The sequence below is a fragment of the Chlorocebus sabaeus genome, chromosome 11 (genome assembly GCF_047675955.1).
Source record: "Chlorocebus sabaeus isolate Y175 chromosome 11, mChlSab1.0.hap1, whole genome shotgun sequence".
NCBI classification, from domain to species: Eukaryota; Metazoa; Chordata; class Mammalia; order Primates; family Cercopithecidae; genus Chlorocebus; species Chlorocebus sabaeus.
The window spans coordinates 15929053-15945580 of NC_132914.1; the positions used below are offsets into that span (position 1 = coordinate 15929053).

Sequence of the window (16528 nt, forward strand, 5' to 3'; positions counted from 1 at the left end):
TCTGTCTTTTTCCAGATTTCCAGGTATGATGGATTCCCTGGGAATTTTAGTATTCTGACTGGTCCAAGAAAGGTGATTGTTATTCAGCTTGTTTAGCTTTTTCTTTTTTTAAGAATGGAAGTGATGACTTACAAGCTCGTTGCATTTCGAGGCTGAAATTAGAAGTCTGTTCCAGCTTACTTTCCAGTAAGATTCTAGAACTCCCTTATTCAGCTATTATTCTTGCCTCTTCAATATTTTTTCACACTTATTTGGGCTCAGCCATGTTTTATATATATTTCACCATTTTTAAAGTGTGTAATACAAAGAGGAATTTATCTTACCATCATTGACACTGTAGGTCTAGAAATAGAACTCAATTGACAAGCATTTAACATTTTTCTATTAGTTTTATTTGGTTTGTTTCTAACTTTTTCAAGTTACTCATATTCGCTTAACTTTAATGTGCAATAACACATATCTGATTAATACATTTATATTTAATCACAAAATATAGATTATTCTCCATTAATAAATGTGTTAAAAATTATTTCACGGACTCAAATATTTACATATATTATCTTTTAGCCTTAATAATCCAAGAGTCATTACCTTATTCAAATTAGAAGATTCCACTTCAGATTCACTTTGCCAATCTTATATTCTTTTCAACACAAATGCCACAGGAATATTCTCTTGCTAGCAACTCTACGAGTAAATTTCTTAGTAAATTGTCAGACAAAACCAAAATCTAACAGCTATACAAACATGGACACAGACCAATGTTCCATGTAGCACACTGGAGTATTTTATAAGAAAATTTCACTTTGTACTTCATCTATTTTGTTCTCTTTGTTTGGAAATAAACTAATTTTAAAAGCTCATCAAAGCGTTGTTATGCTTATTTATTATACACATGATCCTAATATAGCTATATGGTTGATATGGCTCATGCACTGTAATTTAAGCATCGATTTTGGACCGTTTGGTGGCGATTTATCAGTTGGCCTCTTCTTTATTTTGCTTTTGTTTTTTCTAGCATTTCTCTGGATAATAATAATACTTTGGGTCTCAAGAAAGAGAAGAGAGAGAAGGGGTAGGAAAGAAGAAATAAAAATGTAAGACTAGTCTCCCTCACAAGATATTTTAGGTAGTTAAACCACCTAAAAAACCCCCTGAAGTTTCTTTATACTCACTTTCTGAAACTATCATCATCTGTCATATTCTCATTTTGAAATAACTGGCACAAGTCTTGATACATATACTGGCAAAAGCACACACCTTAGTTAGCTTTCTTCTAGCTGTTCCAAACCCATTTCTTCACAGTGTGAGGTAGAAAAGCAAATTGCACCACAGGGAGGAGTACATTTGGAGACAAAAAGAATAAAAGTGACTTCCCAGAACCCTTCTTTCAAGTCCAAAGGATTTGGTTTAGTGATCTTTCGTACATGCTGTCTGAAGCTCTGCTGGAGGATGGGGGCTGGTGTGTATGTTAATGTAATAGGTTAGTGTTAGTAAGTATTACCGAACACATCTACCCTGTACAGGTGCCAGGCTTTTGCTTAAGAACACTAAAAGAAAATCCTACAGTAATTAATGAGATTTTCCCTAGAAAACCTCAGAACAAAGACAAAAACTGTGGATAATATAAAGTAAAAACATATATGTATATACACCCATATATATATACAAAATACACATATGTATATATTATATATACACTTAGATGTATATATTATATATACACACATATGTAATAATATATATTATTTTCTGTGAGTTTTAGAGTTCAAGACAACTGCTCATAGATTTAAGCCATTGTATTCGTTCATGAAACAAATATTTACTAATACCCTACTCTGTGCATGGCAATGAGCTGGTTGCTGAATAACTGTACTGGCCCCGAGTTCATTCATTTTATTCAATATTGATTGAGCGGCTACAATGTGGCAGGCTCTTGTAGGTCCTAGACATGTAAACACATGAAATCCCTTCCCTCAAGCTTCATGGTCCTTAGATTTTAGTACAGGAAAACAGATACTAAAACAAAAACCAAATAAATAAATAAATAAATAAATAAATAAATAAATAAATAGTATGCTATATGCTGGTAAGTGCTATGAAGAAAAGTAAAGCAGGGAGAAGAAAGAGGAGTTGGAGGGGTTTGACTGGTATATTATTTTAAGGAGGGTGATCAAGGAAGGCTTCACTAACAAGATGTCATCTAGACCCAAAGCAAATGATGAAGTGAGCCATCCAGTATCTGGTGATAGAATGTTCCAGGCAGAAGGAAGGACAAGTGTAGAGGTTCTGAGGCAGACATGCACTTGGCCTGCTTAAGGAACAGGAGGCTGCCAGTGTGGCTAGAATAGAGAGCACAAAGCAGGGCAAGTGGAAGAAGAAGAGGTAAGTGGGGAGGTGAAGAAGGGTGTGGAGTATGACAGGAAAAGAGGAGTGAAGGATGACTCCAAGGTTTGTGGGCCAAGAAATTGAAAGGATGAAGTTCCATTTCCTGAAATAAAGAAAGACTACAGGAAAAGCAGGTTGGAGAGTAGGGATCAAAAGCCAGTTTTGTGCAAGATAACTTGGTAATATCTTTTAAACATGCAACGGAGATGCTAAGTGACCATGGAGTGCAAGAGTCTGGAGTTGAGGGCAGAAATTCAGGAAAGAGGTACAAATTTGCAAATTTGTCAGTATAAAGGTGCTATTTAAAGCCACAAGATTGGATGAGGTCACTTGAAGACAGCATAGATGTAGGAGTACCCTGAACTCTGAGGCACTTTAAACAGTTGGGCTGATGAGGTAAAAACGAGGGAAGGAGATTGAAAAGGGGAAGTGTGAGGAAAACCAGGAAAGTTTAGAATCCTGGAAATTGTGCAAAGAAGGTTTTTCTTCGAAAAAGGGATTGATCACTTGTTTCAAATGTTGCAAATAAATATGATGAGAACTGGGAACTGGATTCGGCAGTGTGAAATTGTTGGCCAAGTGGTGTGGATGGCAGTGTGGATGGAGTGGGCTTAACAGAATAGGGAGGGGTGGCAATGCAGAGAGTCAATCTAGGCTTTCAAGTTATTATCGAATGGTTCTGAATCACATACAATTCATGGAGACAGGCCCATTATAAACATTTATCCGTCATCATTTGGTCTGAAGATAACATTGTGAATCACACAAATCTAATGATATATCCAGCTACTATTTAGTAGTGTACCAAATATGGTTTAAATGCACAATGCTGTGAGAAACAGAACTAGAACAAAATGACAGAAAGTTGTAAAGTGAGTGGGAGCAATAATGTGGTGAAGCATTTACTTAAGTGTTTTTTAACAGAAAAATTTCTTTTTCTTTTTTCCATTCCTTCTCTTTCTGTTAGATCTTGATCTCTACTCCCCACAGGGAAGGTAAACCAGAGCACAGATGCAAATAGAAACCACACATAGCCATTCCTACATTTTAACAGACAAATGTCTTGGCATTAACAATTAGAGTCTAACAAGAACCCTCTGCTCCTCTAGTTCCCAAACAACCCCTTTCTCAGAGGCCTGAGATAAACACCCTTTCTGGACTAAGAAGAGAGGAGAGTTAGAAAAGCAAGGGAGAGAAATTTTGATGTGGATTTAGACCCCCTCCCTCTTAGGCTGAGCCAGTGACCGGAGACTAAAGAAGAAGAAAGAGACAGAGCAATTCCTGGTTAACTCTGAAGGAGTTCGAACAAGGGGAACCTCTCCTTCACAGCCTGTCAGGGCCATGAGAGATCTCACCAAATCCCCTTTGATAAGGAGGAACAAGGACCACTCACGGGATGGCCAGGCAGATGGATCTCAAACAGGGTCGCAGAGCCACTCTGCAAATGGGGCCCGGGGTGTGTCCGATGCTAGCTCCCTGGCTCTGAGAGTGCCGCAGGTGTGCCATCAGAGTCACCGGACCTGTTCACGTGCTGCAATCTGACAAGGGGATTTCAACAGCAGGTGTGCTCAGGTGCTTCAGTGGATGGCAGCACGGAGGGGCAGCTGTGCCTGACCAAATGAGGAAGGCCTTTCAGCACTTGGCGTAAGCCCTTGTATCTTATAGATTTCACACCAGGGAGTAAAGAAGCAACAGCAGAACCCCATGGTGACTGAATTGGCCATAAACCCACTAAGAGAAATCTGAAGTTTTAGGCTGAATTCACATAAAATGGACTATTTCAAGTTTCACGTCAGAACACAGAATAAAAGTTAAGATAGAAATTAGCTCGTTTTAAGAAAAAATAAAGTTACAGTTGCTTTCCATGCCTACAGTGGTTGATTGAGAAATTTGCACCAGACACATGAACCCATAATTGCATAGATAATGTGTTTACAAGCCCTTTGGGAGAAATCTGTGGTACAAGGAAAAACAAAACACTATGCTTGGAAAGATAAAACTAGATTTCTCCTAGCTCTGTTACTCTCTTTAGAATCTCAAGAAAAGTAGTAATGCTTTTTGAGTCTTAACACTTATTGATAAAATGAAATGCCTCACAAGACTGTTGTGATTATCAAATGCCATAATGCCATAATACACAAAAGTGTTAAATAAACTTTAAGTGTTTCAAAATAAAAAATGAAGGAACTGAAACCAACTGCTACAATATGCCAGGCTCCTTATCTTATGGTAAACATGATATATATTTTACATTTAATGTAATAATTTATAGTAATACTGTATTATGTTATTTTATATTATATTCCTGGCTGGCCTGGGATAGCCATATTTTACAGTTATCATTCCAGCATAATTTTTAATAATGCCCTTTTCACTCTCACAACTTCTGATTTGCATGATAAATTACATAGTCACTCTATACATTCTTTCCATACAATATCCTTGCAAAGTAAGGTCCGTATCTTATTCCCTTTTCACAGATGAGGTAACTGAAGTTTACATGGCTTGAGTAGCTAACCTGTGCTCTCACAGCTAGTCATGCTGCCCTGTTGGAAATCAAATGTGGGACTATCAACTTGAAAGGTCAGGCTGTTCAATTTAGTGTACCATTATGTAAGGTGCAACATTCAATTTAGTGTACCATTATGTAAGGTGCAATGGAAACGCAAATTTCCATTTGCGTTAGAACCATAGGCATGTAAAGTGAATCACTCTCTCCCAGGCACAGAGCATGGGACCCATCTAAACTGACAGCTGCGAGTTAAGAGCAGAATGAAGGCTAGGCTTTGAATTCCTGAGCAAGCAGCTTCCCGAGTCCTGTTTACTTTCAGCGATTTGGCCTTTGCGTTGGATTGGAGAGCAGTACAAACATATGCAGATTAGCCTTAAGTAAATCAACTTGGAAATATTACATTAACAACCCCTCTCTTTGGTTTCATTTTTATTTAGGTTTTATTCAAATATTCTTAAAAGAAAAGCCTACATCTCCTTCAAACACGCCTTCCTTTTGACATTCTAAAGCTTTTAATTGTGTCCAGCTTCTAAATCTAATTTAGTGAAGCCAAAAAAAAAAAAAAAAAAAAACTTAAGGCTATGTTTATTTCAGTTAAGCCTGGAGTAAAAGTTCATGCCAGATCTCATTTTAACAAAATGAATTCACCATCCCCTAGTAAACATTGGATGAAACTTATAATTACACTGGTGACAAGAAAGAATCCCTGGCCTTGGTTTGCAGAATTATATGACCTTACATTGATATTAGAAATCTAAATGATTAAAATCTAGGTTTGCAAACGGACATAATTTCTATTGTAAAATTTGCTTTCAGCAAAAAAAGCATTTTGTAACCGTGTTTCACTAAAACTGTCTTTACAAGCCAAACGAGATGGGTATTTATTTGGGCGAACAATTTTTAGTTAATTCAGTACAAAACAATCTGAATAAAGATGGAGAAAAAGTGGAATCACTTCCTAACTGTAGTCAAGAATAGTGAGGGCAGGGACATTGAAACTTTGTTTTGAAATACATATACATATAGAACATGTATCTGAAGTTATGCCCACTAATCTAGAACACCTGTTTCAAAATGTGATGACTTGTTTAGGAACATTCAAAAGCAAACACACTATTACCCCAGAATGTTCAACTAAGGATCAGAGCTGAACAAACTAAGAGATAAATTGTAAGAAATTCATGTATTTAGATATTGAACCAAAAAGAGAGAGACCATGGAATTGTTTTCTACTTGGGAAAATGTATGTTCATTTAAAATGGAAAGGAATCCTTCTACCATTTCTATACCATCAAAAACAAGTCTCAGGAATTGGACAGCACATCTATGAGTCTCAGTGGATAATATTAACCTGTGTACATGAAACACGTAAAACATACATCAGATTCTCCCAGAATAACATGGAAGAGTGTCCAAATCTGGGATCCCCACTTACAGAGTGGGTAGACACAAGAAAACACTGCAGAAGTTGAAATGATGTTCCTGTGCAGACCTAGATTTTAATCATTTTGATTTATACTATTTGTGTAAAGTCATATTCTGCAAACCAAAGCCAGGGAGACTTTCTGATCAGTATAATTACATCCTCATAGTCCAGGGAGTGAGTGGAATATATTCTTAGATAATGCGAACTGAGAGAAAAAAACCAGAGAGAGATGCTTTCCAAAAGACGAGGCTATCTATAGGTGGACTCAAAACAAAACAAATTACAAGTGAACTGTAGGTAATAAAGTCAGAAGACGCCCAGAAGGCTAGGCAGACTGGCCATTATGGGGACTTCCGGGATTTTCAAAAGGAAGACTGGAAATGTTAATTGGAATAAAACAAGAAGGTGTGAATAAAGAAGGTAGAAATGGGGCGGGGATGAGGGTGGGAAATGATCTAGAAAACAAACAGCAAATGAAGGACCATGCCAGTGCTGGTCACCTACAGTGAGCCTCCTGTTTCTGGAAGAACATGGAGCTGAGTGTTGCAAGAATCAAACCTAAGACACTGGGAATATATTTCTGTCCATGTAAGCATAGGAAACTTTGTAAGGAATAATCTAAGTGTATTCATTATTAAGGAATACAAGTTGTGTGCAGTGACTTGTTAAATAAGCCACTGATGCCAAGCAAGTGCAGAGACATTGAGGAGTCATGAAGTGAATGAGAAAAAGTCACTTTTATTACAACTACTAATTGCCCAGGAATTTAGAGATTTTTAAATACTCATATATTGCAGCATCATTATTAACATGTCTATTTAGCACTGAAATTTTGGTCTGTACATGAACATCAATCATTTGGGCAACAGTTTCATTAAATTCATTTGTAGTCCTTTAACTCTTAATGTTCAATATCCAATAGTGACTGAGAAAAACAGGGCTGTGTTTATTTGCTTATTTGTTCTTTCTGAAAAATCAAGAACATTTTCATTTTTTTTTATCACTTCATCTCAGGCTTTCCTTATATAGACTGGATTTTGATACTTAATTCTTAACATATTTTAAAATATTAATAGTAAAATGTATCATTATATTTAAAGCCAAAAAAATGTATCCACACCTACTATGAACAAAGAAAACACCAGTGCTAGGCACTGGTGGGAGGGGAGGTGGATGATACATGAAAGCACAAGACAGAATTAGCACTCAAGGGCTTTGCAGTTCTGATGGGGAGAAAGATGTTCACTAATAACACTAGCTCATGGCAGAATGTGACCTGTGTTGCATACTGGAGAGGCAGAGTGCTACTTCTATAGAAGAGGGTGGAGACTTTAATGAAAGGAATTCTACTTCCAGTAATTTCTCCCAAAAGATCTACTGGACAAATGCAGAAAGTTACATGCACCTAGGTGATTCCTAGGTTAATATTTAGCCTATTTGTACTAAATAGCCAACAGCTTGATTATGCCAACATGCCAGTTCACACGGACACTGGATTTAGAAATGATAGAAAACAAAATACTTTCAAGAAAAGTTGTTTCTGTTCATAAATGGTGTCTAGGACCAGCCTACAGACCTCCACCATCCTCATTTCGTGCCTATGACAGACATTACTAATTGATCATGGCATACTTTCCTTCGTGCTCTACGGTCTTAGAATCCTTCCTTCCTGAGAGTTACAACTTACTGAGATGAATGCATTTGCATATCCAGGGTATAGACAGTGGTTCTCCTATTATGCAGCTTTGCTCTGTGAAACCCCCTGAAGGCTACTGGGGGAAAGAAGGGGGAGGGAGAGTAGATAGAAGGCCAAGACTGCTCACTTTTGGAACACACCTATGATATTAGAAGGGAGCTTAGTAGTCACTTTTGGATGCAGGCACAAGGAGATTTTTTGGGATCTGGTAAAGATGCGGTGATGGTACCTCAGGCGTTTTTCATTTGGGAATATTTACACAGGTTCAAACTTAGGATCTATGCATTTTTATATATTAACTATATTTTATCCTTCAATACAAATTAAACAAACAAGCAAAATAATAGCTAACCTATCAGAGCCAAAACAAGATGGAGAGCTCAAACTTTACAGACCATCAAATGTAGGCTCATATCTAGGCTCAACATTGTAACTTGCCATGTGATTTGGGCAAGTCATTGCAGCTCTCTGTTTCATTTTCATGACCTGAAACAGGGATAAAGAATATCTAACTCATAGGATTGTTATGAGGAGTAAATGGCGTAATAATGAACTTAGTATCATGACTAATATATCATAATATGTTAATAACGATAACTAACATTTATAGAGTCCTTCCCATGTTCCCAGCTCTGTTCTAGGGACTTAATTTTCTCCAAAAAACCTTGTGGGGCAGGGCGTTTATTTTACAATAAAGGAAACTGAAGCAGAGACTTTAATTACTCACCCAAGATCTCTCACCTACTAGGTGGAAAAGCCAGAATTGAAATTCAAACAGGCTGCATATTAATCACTGCATTCTCATGTGTAATAAGGACCTGTTAAACAGCAGTTATTACTATTACAAGAATAAATCTTGGCAGAGATGCATGAGGTTATAGGGAAGAATTGAGTGTGGGCTGAACTGCTGTTCTCCAGGAGGCAAAGGGCAACTCTAGGTTTAGGCTTTGAAATTCTATGCCGAATAAATGGCTGCTATTATTATTATGCAATCTCCATACCGAATTTGAGACAGAAAATGAAAGTACATAATACATGCAATATTGTTATTGTACTTTATAAATAGAGAAAACAGCTTGTGGAAGGTTAATGCCATGCTCCCCTTTGGTCCACTAGAGCCTGCTTCTAAAAGCTACCCCAGGGAAGCATTCCACCTCCGTAGGCTATGTCCACAATCAATCTTGGTTTTGTTGTGACTATGGGTAATTTTTTTCTCTGTATTTTCTACATTTTCTATAATGAACACATTAATTTTATAGTGGAAAACTGACTTTGAAAATAAAACAAAGCAAAACAAAAACCAATCTCGGTGAGGCAATAAGAACCACATGTCTTCTAAATGGAAAACATGCTTATTTCTCCTTTGTTTCGTGGAAGCCGCTTGCCAGATACACAGTCCACAGCTTTGAACCATTTACATAAACACACCCAAGCCAAGCGTTTCCACGCAACAGCCAAATTGCACCCATATTAGCAATTTAATGACTTTGAAAGTAATAAATGGTAGAAACTGATACTCACTTTGCTAGAATTCACCTTAGATATTCCTTACAAACCACAATCCAGTGGCATTTGTTGTAGATGGTAGATGTAGATATTCAAGAAACTTTGAAAGAAAACACTATTCATCCTGAGATGGGGGGGAAATGCTAAGTGGTGACAAAAGGTAGAAATCTTTCAGATGAAATGTAATGTCCAGGAACTGAGTGGTAGTGGATCACTGTAAATCATCCACCAGAGGGCACTGCCAGAATATACAAAGTTTTCTTGGGAAACCTTGGACACCCCCTAACTCTTAGCAAAGAGAGCTAATATGGTTAGCTTAACAGAATTCCACTTTTATTATGCTTCCTTTGCCTTTATAAATCAGGTCAATCTTTTCCTCCTGATGAAGGAATTCATGAACTGCATGCTACCTTTACTGTTATGACTCTTTTAAAATTGCTGCAACCATCTGATTGTAAAAATACTTTACAAGAAATGCTGTGTTCCATGTGCTAAGTACTGAAGTTATTACCATGATGACAAGACCACCTTCTTGCCTACAGTTCGGAGATTAATAAAGGGCTTCTGAGATAACCACAAGGCACATGAAATAACTCGGGAACTATAAACTGCAGAAGGTAGATGCTGTTTCGTTTTGCACTGTTAAGTACCATTGCTGTTCGGTGAAGGGAATATTGCCCACAGATGTTTTGGAAAGCCATCTGAGGAAGGCGCAGAAGGTTGTACAAATAGAATAGGCAGAAAGGAAAGCAGAACACAGCATTAGCAAAGTCATAGGAGTCAAAATTTCATTACTAAGGAAAACTAGTGCCTTTCGTTTCATATTTCTGGCTGTCCTACTGACTTGGAATGCTTCAAATGCACCAATTCACCTGCCTTAGATATCGACCGATACTTCAGTTCCATCTGCTGTAATAGGTGGGCTTTTCATATTTTCTGAAGCTATTATCCATAGTGTTTCCCCTCTAATTTCAAAAGCCTAGAGAGAAACAAAGTGGAAAAACTCTTGTTTTGGACAGAGAAGGCTCTGAAACAAGCCACCTCCTAGAGATGGAGAGCCTCATTTTGTCCTGCCTGAGCCAAGACAGGACACAGTAGAAGTTTGCTGCAAGAACACAAACACATCAGGTTTTCATGTAGCAGTGCCCTAAGAAGGAAACTGGACAAGGATGACTCGAATTGAGGAAACCAGTCCAGCTGGAGCACCTCCCTGTGGTTTCCCATGGACTGGGAATAGAAATTTGCTCTGAAGAAATATATTTTTAAAAGTTAACCTTCACATAATATTTGAAGTTTCATAGAACTTTTTTGGATTGGAACCAGATCTAGCTTGCATGTTCTTAGGTATTAAAGCCTAATATTAATATTACTCATTGAAAAAAATGAATTCTTTCCTCATAATAATTTTCTTCAAAAATAACACTACTTTTTACTTATATTAAATTCTCTACTGTTTCTGATGTTATGCTACTTAGGAAAATGCCATTTTCTTGTTAAATTAATATGTGCAGACAAGTATTTACTTACCACACATGAACATGACCCCCTTATAAGTCATCACTCCTAATATTTATGGTCTAAGAATGAGGTAGTTTGGGTGAGTCACATATTTAGACTTAGCAGAGAGATTAAGAAAAAAATTAGGACCACAATTTCCCTTCAGTAATGGAAAAAATGTGACTTGTAACACATTTGTTTTCTGTGTCAGTGTTTTTCCAGCCTTTCCATAGAGTCTTAAGGTCATCCAAGGTTTCTATAGGTTTTCCTAAAAGAAAGAATGGGGGAGTTGTGATGGGTGCTTGATTTTAAATGTGATAACAATTATCTGCGACTTTTAGAGAACGCAACTAACCATTGTGAAGGTTACTGTTCTGGATAGTGAAAAATATGAACCACCAGTATAGGCTTTGAATGTTTGAAATGGATGATCTTAAATTTCTCAAATAACAGGGCCCCAGACATGCACTTTGCTCACAAAAGAGATCTTTTACCCCGATCTTTAGACATTTGCTTAAAGTGGGAGAGTCTAGTATTTATAAATAGAAGAAAAACAGTAAGATTCAGAAAAATACCATTGAGGTTCATAAGGAAATAGAAAACCACAGTTCCTGGAAAATCCAGGAATAACTGAATAACTTTTATAATATACAGAAAAAGAATATTCACGGTGCATTACTTTTGGCAGCCTATCATCTAAATATGGCACCTAGAATAAATGCATTGACTGAAGGGAAATTATATGATTTGAATCAACCTTACCAAAGGCTAAATCATCCTCTCCGGTGATTTTTCAAGATAGATAGTGTTATGGGTTGAACTGTGTCTCCTCAAAGGACATTGAAACCCTAATCTTAGTACCTGTGAACGTGACCTTATTTAAAAAGAAGATCTTTGCTGATGATCAAGCTCAGATGATTTCATTGGGGTAAGTCCTAAGTAATTAAATATGACTACGTTCTTATGAAATGGGGAAATTTGGACACAGAGACAGACACACACAGAGAGATGATATGGAAACATAAGGAGAACACCATCTGCATGCCAAGGATGGCCTGAGGTTACCAGAAGCTAGGAGAGAGGCAGGGAACAGATTCTCCCTTACAGACTTTGGAAGGAACCAGTCCTTCTGACACCTTGATTTTGGAGTTCTAACTTCCAGAACCATCCGGCAGTAAATTTCTGTTGTTTAAGCCCCCAAGCTTGTGGTACTTTGTTAAGGCAGTGCTAGCAAACTAGTACAGTTATATATTCTGAATTCTTGTCTTTTGGCTTGCCATTTAGCCCCCGAGTCTCCCTGGCAGTCAATAGAGCACAGAAGCTTTGTTCAGATTGCCCAACCACCCGGTTCGGTTCTGGACAACCTCATACTACTGTCCACATAAGGCAAGTTCCTTTTAAAGTTTGCCAGACCAAAGCAATTAAGAGGGCAAATCTGGTGGAAAAACTCACATATGGCATTATGAAGCCAAATATAAATTCTACTTTGATTATTGTTCCTTATGAAGGAGAGCAGTGTCTCCAATCATCAGAAAAGAATCAGGGATTGATTGTATTTCATTTTCTTTGAGGAATATTTGGCCAAATAGCTAAAGTAACCCGATTAATGAGAAATTTGCAGAATGGGAAAAACACTGCAATTATAAGCAGCAACCATGGACATCCACTGATAGCCAAAGAACATAGCCAGTCTTCTGGTGCGTACATTATGTGGCAGCTCATTGGTCTCCTGCCAAATAGGACAATCAATGTAGGCTGAAATTTGTCTCAATCTCACTCAGCAATCATATTCATAAATACTGCCTCTGTGTCTTATTTAGGTGAGACAGCAACCTAAAGACTATTATGCAAACAGAATTTTGATAACTAGAATTTTTAAAATATATTAAACTTCAAAAGGGTCTTTCCCAATATTTGATGGAGGAACTTTAGAATAGTTAATTTAAATGAAATTGTAGTATTATATATTTTCATTTTTTAAAATGTTAAGTTGCTAAGTGTGAAGGCTTTAGACACTGACACCTCACCTTGATTCTTGCTTTACAAAGAGACTTGGAAAAGAAACCAGTGTATGTATAAAATGATTAATTGGGATAAGAAACTCAGCTAAGAGATATTCAGACTGGAAGAAAAACTAAATAATGAATATAAAACAGACAATTAAAAATCAAGGGAAAAAGCAGGCATAGTGTTGAAGTACATAAAGTAATCTAACACCACCGTGTTTTTTCATCTTCATTTTCCAGTGTCTATACTGCATTGTAACTTTCGGAAAACCATGCACACACCTGGTGCCACCTGGGTAGGTGTGACCAGAACCAGTCTGTTGGAAAATAAAGGATTAAAAAAATGAAATGAGAGAAAATGACACTTAAAAGGACAACTTAAGGTTTCCGCAAAGCAAATATATAACTAAGCTGATCAACCCTCCAGCATAGTCCTTCTGAGCTGTGTTTCCACAGGAAAATGAGGGTGGAGGCAATCACAAAAATCTTGGCTCTCATCCACCCCTGTGGCCTGCTGACACAGGCCCAGCTCCCCAGAGCACTGGGGTCGCAATGAAGTTGCTGCCAGAAGAGCCGCTTTCATTAAAATTGAGTAAGAAGAACAGATAATGTGGTTGGGTAGAAACTAGGACCTGAAAGTGGGTGGGATTGGGGGACTCCTCTCTTCTAATTGGGAAGGCTGGGTAGGGCTGCTTGGTGGTACCTGACAATTCTCTTGTTCTAGCATTTACAGCCTTTCTCTACTCCTGAGGTCACTGCAGGGCCCCCAGGGGACTCTGAAAGCAGCTAGTTGTTAAGCGAGGGTATTCTCCACTAGGGCTACAATGAAGTTTATATTCTAGAACCGGATCCTACACTCTTTTTGTGCTGTGAACCATTTGTGCATAGCCTGTGAACTATTTCTCATAATAATACTTTTAAATATATAAAAAATACATGTCATTACAAATAAAATCAACTAGGTTGAAATAGCTCTATAAAAATATTTAGAAATACTGATATACTGTTACAAAAAACATTTTTAAAAATAAATAGGTGATAGTAATTATATTCTTTATTAATATGTTCAGTATAATCTGGTGTTGAGCTTATTAATTATGATTTCACATTAATGATGACTAAAACTAACATTTTGAGATATCAGCAACAACCGATACGAATGGAAATATCCATCATTTCTATTAGGGACAAAGTCACAGGTATTGCTAACACTGTGATTTGTTTCTACATTTATCATGGAAGGCAGTGCCAAATGCCATTTAAGGGTGCGTGGAAATGAAGATGAAATGTTTTCCCATACAAATCCACAGACCCCCTGAAATCTACCTGTGGACCCTTTGCTGGATCTGGAGTTCAGGTTAAGAACCTTGCCACAGAGGGTTACCCATCCTGATACGGAAGTTTACCATAAATACCACATCAGCTTTCATGCAATTGTATGATAATTACCAACTTTTAAAATAGTGTCAATTTAATCTCTATCTCTCTGAGGATTCAGAAATCACTTCAAAATTTTCACAAGAAGTAACATTGTGAGTATCAAAACATTTGACCTGTAGACTTGAGGAATGCTTGTTAATGAAATTGCTAGGTTCAGAAAATCTCTAATAGTTGTTAGTATTTTCTTTCTAAACAAGAATGTACAACAAATTATGCAAGAGCTGAATGGTATTATCATTGCTTTGCGAGTTCTCAGGAGAAAGAAGTAGAGTGATCAATATAATCAATAAAGCAAGGCAGTTTAAGCTTAGTCAGACCCTGAAGTCAGGCACATTTTCGTGCAAATCTCAACCCTACTACTCATGCAAATCTCAACCCTACTACTCACATTTGACAAGTTATTTACTTCTCTAAACCTCTAAACCTGTATCTGAGCTACAAAATAGGGATAAACATAGTGCCTATCTCACAGAGATATTGAGGGGATTAAATGAGGTAATACATGATAAAATGCTAACTCAGGCTTTGTTGTTAGAGGAGCCATTGCCCTTGTTGCAAAATGGGAAAATGGAAACTATCTTCAAGTCTGTCAGACATCTCTCAGCCTGTCTTTTCTTTCAGCCTCTTTTCTTGGAGTTGCTCTAGATTTTCCACTTTAGTGGATGGCCTCTGTTTTTCATTCTGCATTGTAGGAATGAAACTTGAAGAATAGATAGTTTTTGAAAAGAGACAGACAGTTCCCGAAGACAGGAGAAAACAGAAGAGGCTACTTATTTTGCATATAACACAGATGCTCAGGGCATACCAGAATAGCTTAGAATTATTTGTAATCAGCAGATATGAGTGTAGGTCTGGTATCATCTTTAAAATGTTTTGTAATGTTGAGAAATATTTTACAATCCATCCACCCCCAGGTTTCCTATGACAAAATGTCAAGAGGGACGTGCAAGAAGCTTGAGAACCAGCAAGTAATTTTTCATATGAATTCCCACTAGTTGGGACTGACCTTGAAGGATGTAATTTATGGCCACTCTTGGGAAACAACCATGAAAATGTAGTGTTAAAGCTTGTCAGTTGCTTCCTGTCCCCTAAAGTGGTAGCGATAACTTACCAGAGTGTCCCATTTTTACTCCTTTTGGTTTCCACATTATACTTACAGATACAAACAAATAAAAACAATACAAACATGAAAGATAACCCTAACTTCAAAGCACACAAAGATAACTGATGACTAGGAAATAAGAGCTTTGGCTGCTTATTTGAATAAGCCAGGCTTTTCTTTTCCATCACAGTGAAATGTAAATGACTGCCTTTACTGATGAGAAAATTTTGCTTTTCAACATTTTTTTGTCACTCTTTTGTATATATTTTCAAATGCAGAAAAAAGCTATGAGGAAAGATTACATAACTCTCATATTCTGTTTATCCAGATCCACAAACTGTTTATACATTTTTCCTATTTGTTTTATCATTCACTCTGTCTTCTCTCTATACATATATAAATATATATGTATAAATAAATACATATACACACACATATTCACATTTTTCTGCACCACCTGAGAATAAGTTAAAGACATTTTGCCTCCTTACTTTTAAGTGTTTCAATATCTATACCTCATAATAAATATATTTTGTAAGATAACAAAAATACAGTTATCAATATCAGAAAATTTAACATGATGTAATAACATTATCTAATCCACAGTCTATATTTGAATTTCTTCAATTGTCCCAATAATGTCCTTTCTAGTTACTTTCCTCTCCTTGGTCCAGGATCTAATCTAGGACTGAACATAGCATTTAGTTGTTACAACTCTTTACGCTCTTTTAAATTGGAATAGTTCCTCAGTTTTTGTTTTGTTTTGTTTTGGGTTTTTTGGTTTTTTTTTTTTTTTTTTTTTTTGAGTTGGAATCTTGCTCTGTCATCCAGGCTGGAACACAGTGTTGTAATCTTGGCTCACTGCAACCTCGACCTCCTGGGCTCATGTGATCTTCCCACCTCAGCTTCCCAAGAAGCTAGGATTACAGGCACACACCACCACACCTGGCTAATT

At 37.0% G+C, this 16528-nt stretch overlaps 1 protein-coding gene and 1 long non-coding RNA gene across 3 annotated transcripts in view; one reads left to right on the plus strand and one right to left on the minus strand.

Annotated features, from left to right (window-relative positions):
- The window catches only part of RERG (RAS like estrogen regulated growth inhibitor), a 112343-nt gene that overhangs the window by 35588 nt on the left and 60227 nt on the right, over positions 1–16528 (minus strand). The gene's annotated exons all lie outside the window — the stretch shown is intronic.
- On the plus strand, positions 9998–13359 carry LOC140712837 (uncharacterized). Its single transcript, XR_012094645.1, has 3 exons — positions 9998–10145; positions 12310–12411; positions 13272–13359. It is a non-coding gene; the product is annotated as an uncharacterized lncRNA (long non-coding RNA).